General features: G+C 34.1%; 1 protein-coding gene across 3 annotated transcripts in view; it reads left to right on the forward strand.

The window, feature by feature from the left end:
• Positions 1 to 18,718, forward strand: part of REV1 (REV1 DNA directed polymerase) — a 118,615-nt gene that overhangs the window by 17,303 nt on the left and 82,594 nt on the right. The window contains exon 2 of one of the 3 annotated variants that reach the window (XM_056808277.1): positions 15,060 to 15,133. The exons of the other annotated variants lie outside the window; for them this stretch is intronic. The gene's annotated coding sequence lies outside the window, so the exon portion shown is untranslated. The remainder of the gene's footprint in view (positions 1 to 15,059; positions 15,134 to 18,718) is intronic. 3 annotated transcript variants of the gene reach the window in all.

Genomic DNA, 18,718 nt, shown 5'->3' on the forward strand with positions numbered 1-18,718 from the left:
ATTTTTGAATCTTTTACTTCAGACCTTGAAGAGAGACTTCTCACCATGGCCAACCCCTCTTTATAAATATCCTCACTTATGTCCCTTGCTGTCTGCTGTCAGATTGCCTCTGCAGTCATCCTTTTCCCCTTCTCTAATCTTTGAACTTTCCTTGTCTTCAGGTTCTTTTCTTGCTACCTGCCAACCCATCCAAGTCTCTCCTTAAGAAAAACCCTTGTTTGACCTAACTATCCATTCTGGTTATCATATTAGATATCACATTCAGATTCAGGAGGGAATGGGATTGTTTTACTCTCCTTGCTTCCATATCCTTTCTTCATTCTCACTTCTTATCCATGTACATTGTTTTCCCATCTTATCACTCAACTGAAACTACTCTTTCCCAAGTTGTCCTGATTTTTAAGTTGCCAACTCCAATAGCCTTTTCTTAGGGTTTTTTATTGTCATGCAAAACACTTCCATACTGGAGCAAATTGTCTTCCCACCTCAACTCTTCAAATTTCTAGTTTCCTTTAAAACTTAGCTCAAGGGGGCAGCTGGGTAGCTCACTGGATTGAGAGCCAGGCCTAGAGACGGGAGGTCCTAGGTTCAAATCTGATCTCAGCCACTTCCCAGCTGTGTGACCCTGGGCAAGTCACTTGACCCCCATTGCCTAGCCCTTACCACTCTTCTGCCTTGGAGCCAATACACAGTATTGACTCCAAGACGGAAGGTAAGGGTTATTAAAAAAAAAACAAAAACTTAGCTCAGTCATCTAATAAAATGACAAAATATTTGTAAAGCATTTAGGCTAGTGCCTGGCACATAGTAGATGCTGTATAAATGCTTACTCTTTTTAATATAAGAATTAAATTTTAATGGTTTGATTAAAATATATGAAGATTATAAATAATAATGGTGGTTGCTCATTCGAAGTATTAGTGCTCAAAATCAAGACTGAATCAAAATCAAGCTGAAGGTGACTCCTGAAACCGACTTTCTTCCTTAAGCTGACTTCTTTCTTGAAGTCCTACTCCTTCTTGAAGCCAACTTCCTTCTTGATGTCTACTTGCCTAACCCCAGAAATTCAGGGCCTTTTATAATGGCTCCTTCTCCCTTCCCCCTTTCACAAGGGTCAATCACAATTTCCAAATTGTCAAGCCCTGCCCAGAGGGCAGTGTCTGTGAGATAAAAACCTCTCATCCTCTGAAGGTGCCAACTCTTATCAAAGGCCTCTGAAGATCAATTTCTCATCAAAAGGTTTACAGTTTCCTGATTGATTGAATTTCTAAGGGTGTGAATTCTCTGAGTTGTTTGTGAGCTCCTTCACCTAGTTGAAGCTTTTGTTGATTCAATCAAAAGGTGTGTTAACTCAAAATAGGCAAAGGGAATAAAAAATTCCCTTTCACAAGTGTGAACTCAATAGGCAAAGGGAACAAAGAATTCCCTTTTCACACTAATGATTATTTCCTTCCCCTTCAAGTACTACCTTTTTATATGAGGCCTTATTTGATCCCCTCTCAGGCTAGCTGCTGGATTCTTCCCCTCAAAAAATTACATCATATTGTGTCTATATAATTTTTGTTTCACCTCATAGAATGTCAATTCTTTGGCAAGAGTGGTTTCATTTTGTCTCAGTATCCCCAGCAACTTTCACAGTAGATGCTTAATTAATTACACTTATTGATTGATTTTTGTTGTTTCTTTGCACTCAACATGGTAATTTTATTGATGGTAGACAACTCTTCTCCTCTCCAGTGGGAATGCTGTAGGGTAAGGATTGTGTGGGCATGAGATCCTTAGTACAGGGAAATAGGTTAAGTGTATTGGCTCTCCATTGGTGTAACTCCTTTTTTGGTTGGGGATGGAGATCCAGGACTTTCTACTTTACTTCTTGGAGCTATGTAGACCATGAAGTCTACTACCTAGCTGTTATAACCATAGTCATTGTTATACTAGGCAATGAGCTTGACTGAAAGATTATTGAAGACAATACCAGCACCAGCCCCAAAGGTAGAAAAGTGAATGTTACTATTAAAGATAGAGATACAAACAGTGCACCCTGTGTAATCCAAGATGCCATTCAAAGGTCCCTCTTATATCATCACATTTGATAGATTTCTTCCAGTAGCAGGTCAGATCCAGATAACATTGAGAGTAGGAACATGGAAGGCCTTGTCTGTGGGCTTCCCATTCCGTTTAACAATAACTTTTCCTGTAGTCTCACAAGAGCCAATGGAAGTAGGATTGATGTATTCCTGGGTAGCAGTAATGACATGTATTATAGTCATTTATTCTTCTACAGTGCCAATATTGTCATCAGCAATTTTGACTAGGGGGACCAAGTAGTTTATAGTGTAGAAGGTATAAGAGAAATATATTCTTTTTTCATGGTTTATTGCCATCTCAAACCTAGAGGCATCAACAGAAGAAGCAGAGATAATCATTATAACTCTGCCCTTCAGGTCAATCCTGGCCTTTTTCCATGTGGGTAAAGACACTAGTTGACCCTACTATCTATTGAGCTTGAGTAGCTCCCCATTTAATGTTGATGTATCTCCATTATATTGGTGGGATTATGGTGCTGAGTATAGTAATGACTTTTGCATTGGTCACTAGCTTTCCAGTTTCAGCCTTTATAGAGTCCTTAAAACTTGCTATGAGTAGATTCATTGGAACATATAAACCATGAAAGGATCATTGATGACTACAACCTCCACTCTTATGAATACAGTCCTGGTCACCAGGTACTTGCCATTGCCCAATCCCATTGACTCCAATTTGCACTATTGCATTTAAGAAATGCAGCTGGCTTATATGATTGGGGATTTTGACTTTAAATGATCACTCTATTACAAATATTAATAGTATGGAAATAGGTTTTGTACAGTGATACATGTTTAACCTAGAGGAATTGCTCATCGACTCAACAAGGAGTGAGGGAAGAGGGGAGGGAAAGAACATGAATCATGTAACCATGGAAAAATATTCTAAATTAATTAATTTTAAAAAGTTCCCCTCAAAAGAAAAAGAAATAGAACTTCCTAAGAAAAAATCCCCAGGGCCTGATGGATTCACCAGCAAATTCTATCAAACATTCAGAGAACAGTTAATCCCAATACTATACCAAACTATTTGACATAATAAGCAAAGAGGGAATTCTACCAAACTCCTTTTACGACACAAACATGGTACTGATTCCAAAACCAGGCAGGTCAAAAACAGAGAAAGAAAACTATAGGCCAATCTCCCTAATGAATATAGATGCAAAAATCTTAAATAGGATACTAACAAAAAGACTCCAGCAAGTGACCAGAAGGATCATTTACCATGATCAAGTAAGATTTATACCAGGGATGCAGGGCTGGTTCAATATTAGGAAAACCATCCACATAATTGACCACATCAACAAGCAAACCAACAAGAATCACATGATTATCTCAATAGATGCAGAAAAAGCATTTGATAAAATACAACACCCATTCCTATTAAAAACACTAGAAAGCATAGGAATAGAAGGGTCATTCCTAAAAATAATAAACAGTATATATCTAAAACCATCAGCTAATATCATCTGCAATGGGGATAAACTAGATGCATTCCCAATAAGATCAGGAGTGAAACAAGGATGCCCATTATCACCTCTACTATTTGACATTGTACTAGAAACACTAGCAGTAGCAATTAGAGAAGATAAAGGAATTGAAGGCATCAAAATAGGCAAGGAGGAGACCAAGTTATCACTCTTTGCGGATGACATGATGGTCTACTTGAAGAATCCTAGAGATTCAACCAAAAAGCTAATTGAAATAATCAACAACTTTAGCAAAGTTGCAGGATACAAAACCCACATAAATCATCAGCTTTTCTATATATCTCCAACACAGCTCAGCAGCAAGAACTAGAAAGAGAAATCCCATTCAAAATCACCTTAGACAAAATAAAATACCTAGGAATCTATCTCCCGAGACAAACACAGGAACTATATGAACACAACTACAAAACACTCGCCACACAACTAAAACTAGACTTGAGCAAATGGAAAAACATTAACTGCTCATGGATAGGACGAGCCAATATAATAAAAATGACCATCCTACCCAAACTTATTTAACTATTTAGTGCCATACCCATTGAACTACCAAAATACTTCTTCACTGATTTAGAAAAAACCATAACAAAGTTCATTTGGAAGAACAAAAGATCAAGGATATCCAGGGAAATAATGAAAAAAACCACAAATGATGGGGGCCTTGCAGTCCCTGACCTAAAACTATATTACAAAGCAGCAGTCATCAAAGCAATTTGGTACTGGCTAAGAAACAGAAAGGAAGATCAGTGGAATAGACTGGGGGAAAGCGACCTCAGCAAGACAGTATACGATAAACCCAAAGATCCCAGCTTTTGGGACAAAAATCCACTATTCGACAAAAACTGCTGGGAAAATTGGAAGACAGTGTGGGAGAGACTAGGAATAGATCAACACCTCACACCCTACACCAAGATAAATTCAAAATGGGTGAATGACTTAAACATAAAGAAGGAAACCATAAGTAAATTGGGTAAACACAGAATAGTATACATGTCAGACCTTTGGGAGGGGAAAGGCTTTAAAACCAAGCAAGACATAGAAAGAATCACAAAATGTAAAATAAATAATTTCGACTACATCAAACTAAAAAGCTTTTGTACAAACAAAACCAATGTAACTAAAATCAGAAGGGAAACAACAAATTGGGAAAAAATCTTCATAGAAACCTCTGACAAAGGTTTAATTACTCATATTTATAATGAGCTAAATCAATTGTACAAAAAATCAAGCCATTCTCCAATTGATAAATGGGCAAGGGACATGGATAGGCAGTTCTCAGATAAAGAAATCAAAACTATTAATAAGCACATGAAGAAGTGTTCTAAATCTCTTATAATCAGAGAGATGCAAATCAAAACAACTCTGAGGTATCACCTCACACCTAGCAGATTGGCTAACATAACAGCAAAGGAAAGTAATGAATGCTGGAGGGGATGTGGCAAAGTAGGGACATTAATTCATTGCTGGTGGAGTTGTGAACTGATCCAACCATTCTGGAGGGCAATTTGGAACTATGCCCAAAGGGCGACAAAAGAATATCTACCTTTTGATCCAGCCATAGCACTGCTGGGTCTGTACCCCAAAGAGATAATGGACACAAAGACTTGTACAAAAATATTCATAGCTGCGCTCTTTGTGGTGGCCAAAAACTGGAAAACGAGGGGATGCCCATCAATTGGGGAATGGCTGAGCAAATTGTGGTATATGTTGGTGATGGAATACTATTGTGCTCAAAGGAATAATAAAGTGGAGGAGTTCCATGGAGACTGGAACAACCTCCAGGAAGTGATGCAGAGCGGGAGGAGCAGAACCAGGAGAACATTGTACACAGAGACTAATAAACTGTGGTATAATCGAACGTAATGGACGTCTCCATTAATGGCGGTGTAATGTCCCTGAACAATTTGCAGGGATCCCGGAGAAAAATACACCATTCATAAGCAAAGGATAAACTGTGGGAGTGGAAACACCGAGGAAAAGCAACTGCCTGAATACAGCGGTTGAGGGGACATGACAGAGGAGAGACTCTAAATAAACACTCTAATGCAAATATTATCAACAAAGCAATGGGTTCAAATCAAGAAAACATCTAATGCCCTGTGGATTTACGCGTCGGCTATGGGGGGTGGGGGGGAGGAAAAGAAAATGATCTATGTCTTTAATGAATAATGCTTGGAAATGATCAAATAAAATATATTAAAAAAAAAAAGAACAAAAAAAACAAAAAGAAAGAAAAAGAAATGCAGCTGCTTTTCCAGATCCTGACATTGAGCTTGGGACAAGAGTTGAGAGTCTTGATTGATTATTAATTCTAGTGAAGAGCTTCAAAAGTTGTCTCTAAAGCAACTCTATCACTATAATCATATTTATAGTCTTTCTAGATTGGAGAGATCTTGCCAGAACTTGTGTTTTGCTGACATAATTTTTGAAAACCCAAGTTCACCTTCTTGACCCTTAACAAGGCTGCCTGCTTTATTTACAGGTCATCTTTAGTTGAAATCAATGTCCATGATAACATTGGAATCAATTTTCTAATCCAGGAATCAGCAAACTATAGCCAGAAGACCAATTCCAGCCGGTAGCATATTTTTGTATTATATGAAGATTATTTTTTTTTACATTTTAAAATAAAGTTTTATCCTATTAGAAATTTTTGTTAAAAATGTAAAAACCATTCCTATCCCAGATTTGGTTACAGGGCTATAGTTTCTCAATCTCTGCTCTAAACTATAGAATTAAAGATAATTACCTACCTATTATACTTAAGTTGGGTAAAAATTAAATGATAGATGTAAATGTTCAGACATGCCCTGTGTAAGACTGCCCTGACCCTTGTTGCTTTATAATATTCTTAATATATCCTCTATTTTGGCTACCTGGAAATAGTTTACATCATAATGTTAATGGAAAGAGCACTACATTTGGAATTAGAAAAATAATAAAAACTGGTTTTGAGTCTAGAACTTTTAATTTCCTACTGTATGACCTAGGGAAAATTATTTGACCTTCCTGGTTCTCTGTTTATTTATACATAAAATAAAATACTTGTTTTATGAACTAAATGATTTCTGAGGTCTTACCTGTCTGTTACATTTCTTTGATTTGTGATTATTTAAGAATCCCCTATAATATTTTTTCACTTGAAAAGTTTTGTTTTCACAAAATCAAATTACTAAATACATGTACTGTGTTGTATTATTTAAACATTAGATGTTTTTTTCTTTTAAACTACCCTCCCCATTAATTAGAACAGATGTTGGTAAAATGCCAAAAGTAGCAACTAATGAATTACAAAATTAGAGAATGTTCAGACTAAAAAGTGGAAAAGTCTGTTTTATTGTAACAAGAGTAGAACCTTACATAAAACAGCATTCAGTGACTATATTGAATGAATGTTCTGTTATTGTTTACTTATATGTAGCACAAAACTGATTTCTTTGTCATAAAAAAAGGCAACAAAATTTTTTCCTTGTACTTTAACAGATCCTGAAGTTGAAAGGTTTACAAAATTCAGGTAAAAAGAAGAAAAGTTTGACTAGACTTGGGATTAGTAATAAGCTAACATAAATCAATAGCACCAGTGTTTTTTATACTATAATAAATCTGTTTATGATTTATTGTTTTAAACATAAGCTCCCTAAATGAGTGCTTGTTCTTTTAAAAATTTTAATACTTCATTTTTCCACAACTATATGTAAAAATAATTTTTAACATTCATTTAAATTTTCAAGTTCCCCTTTCTCCCTCCTCTCACCCCTCATTGAGAAGGCAAGCAATTTGATATGTATTATATATGTGCACTTATGTAAAACATTTCCATATTAGCTATGTTACAAAAGTAAACATTGACACACCCTTCTTCCCCCCCCCCCAAAAAAAAAACTCCAAGAAATATTGTGTAATTGGAAATCTTGTGCCTTTGAACTACATTTCCCAGGAGCCCACTGACTTCCTGTCCTTATGTACTGACAGAAACGGGGGATAAATAGGTTGGTCTTCCATGGCTAGGGGTCTTTTTCCTGGGTCGGTACATTGGTGGAGCAGGCTGTTTGAACAGGTAGATTAGCCATGGGCACATGGTTTTATTTTGTTACCTTTTTATTCCTTTACTTCTAGTGATTATTAATAAATCTTATAAAATATAATATTTGACATTATTGTAGATTAATTTTAATTTTTACATATATCAATAAAGTTTTTAAAAGATATGTTTTGATCTCCATTCAGATTCTATTCTTTCTCTGGAGATAGCATCTTTCATCATGTTTTGGATCATTATACTGCTTAGAAATAAGTTATTCACTGTTGTTACTGGTTAAAATGTTCTTCTGGTTCTGCTAACTTCACTTTATATATGTTCATGTAAATTTTTCCAGGTTTTTCTGAAAGCATCATGTGCTTCTGAAATTCAGTAATATTCAATCACATTCATATGACAGAACTTGTTCAGTCATTCCCAATTAATGAACATCCCTTCAATTTCCATTTCTTTGCCACCACAAAAATAGCTGCTATAATGTTTTTATACATTTAGGCCCTTCTCTCCCTCAATTCTCTCTCTTTTTTAATCTCTTTGGAATACATACTTAGTAGTGGTATTGCTGGGTCAAAGGGTATGCAGTTTTATTGCTCTTTAGGCGTAGTTCCAAATTGCTCTCCAGAATGGTTGGATCAGTTCACAACTCCATCAATAATGAAGTAGTGTCCCATTTTTCTCACATCCCCTCCAGCGTTTTTCATTTCTCATTTCTGTCATATTAGCCAATCTATGTGTATGGTAATATTTAAAATTAAGAGGCTAGTTATAGCTCAATAACATTATTAAATAGTAGTAGAAGATATAGAAGTAGAAGAGAAATGTAAAGATTAAAATTTAGGGGACACCGAGGCAGGTAGAAATTAGTTTCTCTCTGCAAGGAGTATTATATTTTTTTGAGGTTTATTAAAGGTTGAGGATTAAAGAAAATACAAGCAAGAGAAGCATATGCTAGGTGGGCCATGAGGCCCACCCAAATTTCACTCACATCATGAGACGCATCTATTTGCCAGCGGAGCCAGGAAGAGAAGACAGCCCGCCGTGGGCGGAGACCCTCTAAATAATCATTTTGCTCTCTGCCCATTTGAAAATTCAGTGAGATTACAAAGCACTCTGAGAGCTAGCAAGGACTCCTGGGGAATGGAGTCCAGAGTTCAAATTTCAATTTTACAGAGGTAGAGAGATACTTAGCTTTCTAATCTGTTGTCTGCCATAATGGGCTTGTAGCTAAACTCTGACAAGGGTCCCCTCAGCTCCTCAACTCCTCCTTGGGCCGGCCAAAGACCTCTACTTGCAAGGTCTCCCTTTATAAGTTCTTTACTCCACCCACTAATGCTCACAGGTCGCATCTCAGGAACCAATCATAGTTTCTTAATTTCTCTGGGTCACCCAGGGGGGGAAATGCCTGTGTAATCCGTTTCCTGTCTTGTTGGTTCCTTGGTTCTTTCACTTCCTTTCTCTGAGGGCTTTGTCTATACCTGAATTTATTCCGTGGCTTTTAGGTCACTGAGAGATGACATTTAAAAAAGTCCATACTGAAGAGAGAAATTTGCTTCTGGCAGTGTAGGCATGAGGTGGTACCTCAGTTGTCAAAGTGACTTTAAATGTTTTTAGATATGACCTAGAGAGAGCTTAGATTCTTTTGAGAAAACTGCCTATCCATATCCATTGATCATTTTTTCAATTATTATAGATTTGACTCACATATTTGAGAAATGAGGTCTTTGTAAGAGAAACTTGGTGTAAATATTTTTCCCCAGTTTTTTGCTTTCCTTCTAATTTTATTACATTGAATTTGTTTGTACAAAATCTTTTGAATTTAATCAGAATTATTCATTTTACATCCTGTAATGCTCTGTCTTCTTCTTTAGCCATAAATTCTTCCCTTGGCCTTAGATCTGAAATCCAGCTATTCCATTGTCCCCTAATTTGCTTATGGTATCACCCTTTCTTTGTAAATCATGTATCCATTGTGACTTTATCTTGGTTTACAGTGTGAGATGTTGATCTATGCTTAATTTTTGCCAAACTGATTTCTGATTTTCCCAACAATTTTTGTGAAATAGTGAGTTCTTGCTCAAAAGTTTGGAACTTGGTATTTATCAAATACTAGATTACTATGATTGTTTATTACTGCGTATTGTGTAGCTGATCTACTTTTCCATTGATCTACCACTGTTTCTTAGCCAGTGTCACATTGCTTTGATTCTTTTGTAGTATAGTTTGAAATCTGGTTCTGCAGGCCACCTTTCTTGACAGGTTTTTTTTTCATTGATTTCTCTGGTACTTTTATCAAAATCTCTACATATTCATAAATATATAAAATATGTATGTTTTTATTCCTTTAACCTTTTGTTCTTTTTTTTCTATTTATACATTATTTTATTTGGTCATTTTCAAACATTATTCATTGGAAACAAAGATCGTTTTCTCCCCCCCCCCCCCATACCCCTCCATAGTGATTCCACTGGGTGTCACATGTGTCCTTGATCCGAACCCATTTCCATGTTGTTGATATCTGCATTAAGGTGTTCATTTAGGTGTTCATTCTCTTCAATCTTATTCTCTCAACCCCTGTAGTCAAGCAGTTGCCTTTCCTCGGTGTTTTTACTCCCACAGTTTGTCCTCTGCTTGTGGATAGTGTTTTTTCTCGTAGATCCCTGCAGATTGTTCAGAGACATTGCATTGACACTAGGGGAGAAGTCCATTACATTCGATTGAACCACAGTGTATCAGTCTCTGTGTACAATGTTCTCCTGGTTCTGCTCCTTTTGCTCTGCATCACTTCTTGGAGGTTGTTTGTCTCCATGGAATTCCTCCACTTTATTATTCCTTTTAGCACAATAGTATTCCATCACCAACATATACCACAATTTGTTCAGCCATTCCCCAAATGAAGGGCATCCCCTCATTTTCCAGTTTTTTGCCACCACAAAGAGCGCAGCTATGAATATTCTTGTGCATGTATTTTTCCTTATTATCTCTTTGGGGTACAAACCCAGCAATGCTATGACTGGATCAAAGGGCAGACAGTCTTTTATCGCCCTTTGGGCATAGTTCCAAATTGCCCACTAGAATGGTTGGATCAATTCACAACTCCACCAGCAATGCATTAATGTCCCAACTTTGCCACATCCCCTCCAGCATTCATTACTTTACTTTGCTGTCATGTTAGCCAATCTGCTAGATGTGAGGTGATACCTCAGAGTTGTTTTGATTTGCATCTCTGATTATAAGAGATTTAGAACACTTTTTCATATGCTTATTAATAGTTTTGATTTCTTTAGCTGAAAACTGCCTATTCATGACCCATGCCCATTTATCAATTGGAGAATGGCTTGATTTTTTGTACAACTGGTTTAGCTCTTTATAAATTTGAGTAATTAAACCTTTGTCAGAGGTTTTTGTTATGAAGATTGTTTCCCAATTTGTTGCTACCCTTCTGATTTTAGTTACATTGGTTTTGTTTGTACAAAACCTTTTTAATTTGATGTAGTGAAAATTATTTATTTTACATTTTGTGACTCTTTCTAAGTCTTGCTTGGTTTTAAAATCTTTCCCTTTTCCAAGGTCTGACATGTATACTATTCTGTGTTCACCTAAATTTCTTATAGTTTCCTTCTTTATGTTCAAGTCATTCACCCATTCTGAGTTTATTTTGGTGTAGGCCCTACACTGTAGGGTGTGAGGTGCATTTTTTTTCATTATTTCCCTGGATATCCTTGATCTTTTGTTCTTCCAAATGAACTTTGTTATGCTTTTTACTAGTTCAGTAAAAAAAATTTTTTTAGAAGTTCAATGTGTATGGCACTAAATAGGTAGGTAAGTTTGGATAGGATGGTCATTTTTATTATATTGGCTCGTCCTACCCAGGAGCAGTTAATGTTTTTCCAATTACTCAAAATCTAGTTTTAGTTGTGTGGAAAGTGTTTTGTAGTTGTGTTTATATAATTCCTGTGTTTGTCTCAGCAAATAGATTCCTAAGTATTTTATATTGTCTAAGGTGATTTTGAATGGAATTTCTCTTTCTAAATCCTGCTGCTGAGATCTGTTAGAGATATATAGAAATGCTGATGACTTGTGTGGGTTTATTTTGTATCCTGCAACTTTGCTAAAATTGTTGATTATTTCCACTAGCTTTTTGGTTGAGTCTCTAGGATTTGTTAAGTAGACCATCCTTTTGTTCTTCTATATGATTTATGCTACTACTTTTAGTGAGTATACAATAAATTTTTTTTGTAGTTGGCACTAAATAAGTAAATTATGTGGAATTGTTATTGTTATTATAGTCTTGGCCTACCTGTAAACAATTAAGATTTTTCCAATTGTTTAGTTTGGAACTTGTGGGAAAGGTGTTTTGAAATTGTGTGAATTTAGTTGCTGGGTTTGTCTTGGCTTGTAGACTCCCATATATTTTATATTTTCTACAGTTAATTTAAATGGAACCTCTTTCTATTTCTTGCATCTGGATTTGGTAACATTGAAATATTGATGATTTATGTGGGTTTATTTTATGTCTTGCAACTTTGCCAAAGTTGTTAATTCTTTCAGCTAGTTTTTGGTTGATTCTTCAAGTATACCATTTGCAAGAATGCTTCCTCATTGCCTTTTCTAATTCCTTTAATTCCTTTTTCTTTTGTAATTACTACATCTAGCATTTCTGGTACAATATTGAATAATAGTGGTGATAATAGATATTCTTACTTCACAATCCTGATCTTATTGGGAGGGCTTCTTGCTTATCCCCACCTAACAATGCTTTCTGTTGGTTTTAGATAGAAACTACTTAATTTTTTGTCCATTTTTAATAGATAATACAATGTAATATGTAATATAACAAAAGTATTTATGACTTATTATGGATAAGTAATGTTATAATAGCTTATTGAAGAGAAACAAATTCTATTAGCTATGTCCAAAAATCAAATGTCTCATTTTATTTTTACCCCTCTCTTCCTCAAGAAGATAAGTAATCCATATAATCCATATTTCCTTTTTTGTCATGTTATAAAACAAGCTACATTTTACCTATACTAGAGAAAAATTCATGGAGGAAATAAAATGAAGAATAGTTTATTTCAGTTTCGATTCAAACTATGTTCCTTCTTTGGTAGTCAGTATCCTTTTTCATCATGAATCCCTTGTCCTGAAGCCTTGCCTTCTTGATAATAGTTGTCATTCACAGTAGATCAGTTCACAGTTCTACCAACCATATATTAGTGTCCCTATTTTTTCCATATCCCCTCCAACATTTGTCATTTTGCCCTTACCTTAACATCTCTTGTTGACTCATAAATTCCTCTTCTATCCATAAATCTGATAGGTCATATGTTCCTTGTTTTTCTAATTTACTTATATCTTTTTTTTCTCTAGATCTTGTATCCTTTTTATCTTATCTTAGTAAATGGTGTAAGATATTGATTTAGAAATAGTTTCTGTCAAACTACTTTCCAGTTGTCCCAACAATTTTTACCAAATAGTGATTTCTTATCCCCAAATCCTGGATATATGCTTTTTGTCAAATACAAGGGTACTATAATCTTTTGTTACTGCCTGTCATATGTCTGAACTGTTCATTTCCTTTTCTGTTTCTTAGCCAGTTACCAGATAATTTTGATAAGTATTGCTTTCTCATACAATTTAATCTGGTATTGTTAGACCTATCCTTACATTGTTTTTCATGAATTCTTTTGATGTTCCTGATCTTTTGTTCTTCCAAATGACTTATTTTTTTTCTAGCTCAATAAAATAATTTCTTGGTAATTGAATTGAGGTGGCATTGAATAAGTAGATGAGTTTAAGTAGGACTGCCATTTTAATTACATTGGCTCCGCCCATCCATGAACAACAACTATTTCTCTGGTTATTTAGATCTGACATTATTTGCATAAAATGTGTTTTATAATTATGTTCATGTAGTTCCTGGGTTTGTATTGGCAAGTATATTTCCAAGTATTTTATTCTGTCTGTGGTTATTTTAAATGCAGTAGCTCTTTCTATCTCTTCTTGTAGGACTTTGTTAGTAATATATTAAAATGCTGATGATTTATGTGGGTTTATTATATATCCTGCTATTTTGCTAAAATTAATATTTTCAACTTTTTAGTTGAAATGCTAGTATTTTTCACATATTCTATTATATCATCTGCAAACAGATAGTTTTATTACTTCTTTGCCTATTCTGATTCCTTCAATTTCTTTTCTTTTTGCTATTGCTAGCATTTCTAAAATTAATGGGCATCCTTGTTTGACTCCTGGCTTTTAGCTCATCCGTGTTACAAATAATACTTGCTTATGGGTTTTTTAGGTTGATGCTTCATATTATATTAAGAAAAAATCCATTTACACCTATCCTTTTCAGTGTTTTTAATAGGAATGTGTATTGTCATTTGTCAAAGGCTTTTTCTGCATCTATTGATAGAATCATGTGTTTTTTATTACTTTTGATGTTAACATAATCAATTATGTTGATAGTTTTCCTTATGTTAAACTATCCCTGCATTCCTAGTATAAATTTTGTTTGGTCACAATACATAATCTTTGTGATGTATTTCTGTAGTCTCCTACTTAGTATTTTATTTAGGATTTTTTATTCATATTTATTAATTAAATTGGTTTGTCATTTTATTTCTCTGTTTCATTCTTACTGGTTTGGTATCAGAACCATATTTGTTTCATAAAAGGAGAAAAGGAATTTTTTTTTACCAATTATTCGAAATAATTTGTTTAATGAAATTAGATGATCTTTAAATGTTTGGCAAAATTTATTTGAAAATCCATCTGGACCTAATGTTTTTTCTTAGGGAGATCTTTTATAGCTTGCTTAATTCTTTTGCTAAAATAGATTTATTTAACTTTTATTTCCTCTGTTAGAGTATACAATTCATATTTTTGTAAGTATTCATCCATTTCATTTAAATTACTGTTTGTTCACATATAATTAGGCAAAATTGCTTCTAGTAATTGTTTTGATTTCATCTTCATTACTGTTAAATTCACCCTTTTCATATTTGATGGTAGTGATTTGGTTTTCTTTCTTTTAAAAATTGTATTAAGCAAAGATTTATCTTTTTTTCATAAAACCATCTCTTAATTTCATTGATTAAATTCAATGGTATTATTACATTTACTTTTGTTAATCTCATTTTTAATTTAAAGGATTTCTAATTAAGTTTTTAATTGGAGATTTTATTTATTTGATTAATTTATAATATTTTTCCATGGTTTCATGATTCGTGTTCTTTTCCTTCCTTCTCACCCCCTTCCTGTAGCCAATGAACAATTCCCTGGGATTTACATGTATCATTGATCAGGACCTATTTTCATATTAATTATTATTAATTAATTAATATTTGCAATAGAGTGATCATTTAGAGTTTACATCCTCAATCATATCCCCATAGAACCTCATGATCAATCATATATTTTTCTTCTTTGTTTCTACTCCCACAGTTCTTTCTTTGGATGTGGATAGCATTCTTTCTCATATGTCCCCCAGAATTGTGCTGAATCATTGCATTGCTGCTGTAAGTTCGATTAAGTTTGATTGTACCACAGTGTATCTGTCTCTGTGTACAATGTTCTCCTGGCTCTGTTCCTTTCACATATATTATAATTTAAATCCTATTTCCATATTATTCATTTTTGTAATGAGTAATCTTTTAAAACTAAAATCTCAAATCATATACCCACGTAAATAAGTGATAAATCAGGTTTTCTTCTGGATTTCAATTCCCACAGTTCTTTCTCATAAGTTCCTCAGGATGGTCTTGGATCATTGTATTGCTATTAGTAGCAAAAGTCAATTATATTGATTGTCCCACAGTCTTTCACGTGTATACGTTTCTCTTGGTTCTGCTTATTTCACTCTGCATAAGTGTATGTAGGTCTTTCCAGCTCTTTCTGAAATTATCCTGTTCTTCATCATTCTTTTAGCACAATAACATTCCATCACTATTATATACCACAATTTGTTCATCTACTTCCCAATGGAGGGATAGCCCCTCATTTTTAATTTGTTTTTTTTATTTTTTTAAATTGCGTACCTATTTCATTGATGTGTTCTTCCTCTATCTTACTGATATAAGCATTTCAAGATAGAAATTTTCCTTTTATTGCTGCTTTAGCTGTATCCCATAATTTTGGCATGTTGTTTCATTATTTTCCGTAATAAAATTATTTATTGTTTTTAAGCCTTGTTCATTGACCCACTCAGTCTTTAAGATTGTTAGTCTCCAATTAATTTTTACTCTGTGATTCCATGGTCCCTTTAAAAATATAATTTGCATTGTATTATGATCCAAAAAGAATGTATTTAATATTTCTGCTTTTCCATGTTTTATCATGAAATTTTTGCATCTTATTATATGGTTAATTTATGTAAAAGTTTCAGGTGCTACTGAGGAAAGGTATATTTCTTTCTCTCCCTGTACAGTTCTCTATAGATATATTTATCTATATGTATATCTATCTATCTGTCTACCTATCTATCTCATATCTAGTTTAAGATTTTATTTATCTCTTTAATGTTTTTCTTTTTTTTTTGTTAGATTTATCCAGTTCTGAGAGAGGAAGATTTAAATCCTCCACTATTATAGATACTATTTATTTTAAGAAAAGCCTCCCTTATTCTTATGCTCTCCAGTGTTGTTAATAGAAAAAGAAGCAAAAAATGAAATATTTGAGGAAACAAAGGTTTGATCTTCTGAACATATTGATTTATCTTATGTAATGCATGTGAAATGCCTAGCAAATCAGGACCAAGCTCCTTCCCTTAACTTGGGGCTGAACCCAAAATACAAAAGGAGATGGACTTTTATACATTAAAAATAATCAGATAAGTCCAATTAATTACAACATTAGGTGATTTGTAATTAGATGAAAGATTAGGGACTTTCCAAGTTGGAAGGAGAGAATGAACATGGACACAATAACTAGTTGACCCATATAGTATCAGTTTTTAGATAAGGCTCTAGAGTTGCTTGAGATTAAGGAATTTTCTCATATTTATACATCAGTTTTAGCGTGTGTCTACATTTCTGGTCAACACAACTTGGGTCCCTGATTAAATGTCTTTAAATAGCAAGTATAGGTGGTCCAGGTTCCAAGCAATGCAGGGCTAAATTCAAATAATCCCATAAGGTTTTCTTCAATTCTTACAATTGTATAAACTTTTCTCTCAAGACAGAATTTGGACTAGGCCAATCATTGAATAGAAAGAGACCTGAATCAATGTGATTCATAAGTTCTGACAATTAACCACTCACTTGCTGTTCTAATCCCCTCAATTCTGTCAGTAGGAGTAATTGTTATATTTTGTCAAAAGCTTTTTCTGCATCTATTGATATAATCATATGATTTTTGTTGGTATTGTTACTGATATGGTCAATTATGCTGATAATTTTAATTCTGCATTCTGAGTATAAATTCCACCTGGTCATAGTGTATGATCTTTGTCATTTATTGCTATAATCTCTGTCACTGTATTTTATTTAAATTTTGTGTCAATATTCATAAAGGAAATTGGTCTAAATGTTTTTTTTCCTGGTTTTTCTAAAGAGTTTATATAATATTGGAGCTAATTGTTCTTTAAATGTTTGGCAAAATTTGTTTGGGAATCTATCTGGGCCTGGAGATTTTTTCTTAGGGAGCTCATTTCTGACTTATGGAATTATTTAAATATCTATTTCCTCTTTTATTAATCTGGACAGTTTCTAGTTTTGTAAATATTCATTTTGCTTAGATTGTCATTTATTTGGTATTTAATTGGGCAAAATAGCTTCTAATAATTGCTTTAATTTCTTCATTAGTGGTGAGTTCACCCTTTTTACTTTGGATACTAGTAATTTGGTTTTCCTCTTTATTTTTAATATTAACCAATGGTTTATTTCATTAGTTCCCCTCCTCCCCCATAAAACTAGCTCCTAGTTTTATTTATTATTTCAGTTATTTTCTTTCAATTTATTAATCCTTTGATTTTCAGACTTTCCACATTGGTGTTTAATTAGGGATTTTTAACTAATTTGATTATTAATTAATAAAATTAATTTTTAGTTGTATGCCCAATTCATTGCTCTGCTCTTTCTCTATTTTATTGATGTTAGTGTTTAAAGATAAAATTTTTCTCCTGAATACTCCTTTGGCTGCATCCCATAAATCTTGGTTTTTTGTCATTCTCTTTAATGGGCCTATTTATGTTTTTATGGTTCATTCTTTGACTTACTCATTCTTTAGGATTAGATTGTTTAGTTTTCAATTAATTTTAATCTATGATTCCACAGCCCTTTATTAAATGTAATTTTATTGCATTATGATCTGAAAAGGATGCATTTAATATTTTTGCTTTTCTGCATTTGCTTGTGAGCTTTTAATGCCTTAGTCCATGGTTAGTTTTTGTGAAGATGCCATGTACAGTTAAGAAAAAGCATTTCCCTTTTATTCTTGTTCAGTTTCCTGTAGAGGTCTATCATATATCAAATTTTATCTCCTTAATTTCTTTCTTGTTTATTTTATTGTTATATTTATCTAGTTCTGAGAGGAGAAAGTTTGAGTCTTCTACTAGTATAGTTTTATTTCCTCCTGTAACTTACTTAACTTTTCCTTTAAGAATATGAGTGCTAGGGGGCAGCCGGGTAGCTCAGTGGATTGAGAGCCAGGCCCAGAGGCCTTGGGGTTCAAATATGGCCTCAGACACTTCCCAGCTGTGTGACCCTGGGCAAGTCACTTAACCCCCATTGCCTAGCCCTTACCACTTTCCTAAATACATAGTATTGATTCAAAGGTAGGAGGTTAGGGTTAAAAAAAAAATATGAGTGGTAAACCATTTGGTACTTATGCCTTTAGTACTAATATTCATTGTCTATGGTACCTTTCAACAAAATATAGTTTCTCTGCTTATTTCTTTTGATTAAATCTAATTTTGCTTTTGCCTTGTCTGAGATCATGATTGCTACCCTTACTTTTTTTTTTTTAAACCCTTACCTTCCGTCTTGGAGTCAATACTGTGTATTGGCTCCAAGGCAGAAGAGTGGTAAGGGCTAGGCAATGGGGGTCAAGTGACTTGCCCAGGGTCACACAACTGGGAAGTGTTTGAGGCCAGATTTGAACCTAGG

This window comes from Monodelphis domestica, chromosome 8, assembly GCF_027887165.1.
Source record: "Monodelphis domestica isolate mMonDom1 chromosome 8, mMonDom1.pri, whole genome shotgun sequence".
NCBI lineage: Eukaryota > Metazoa > Chordata > Mammalia > Didelphimorphia > Didelphidae > Monodelphis > Monodelphis domestica.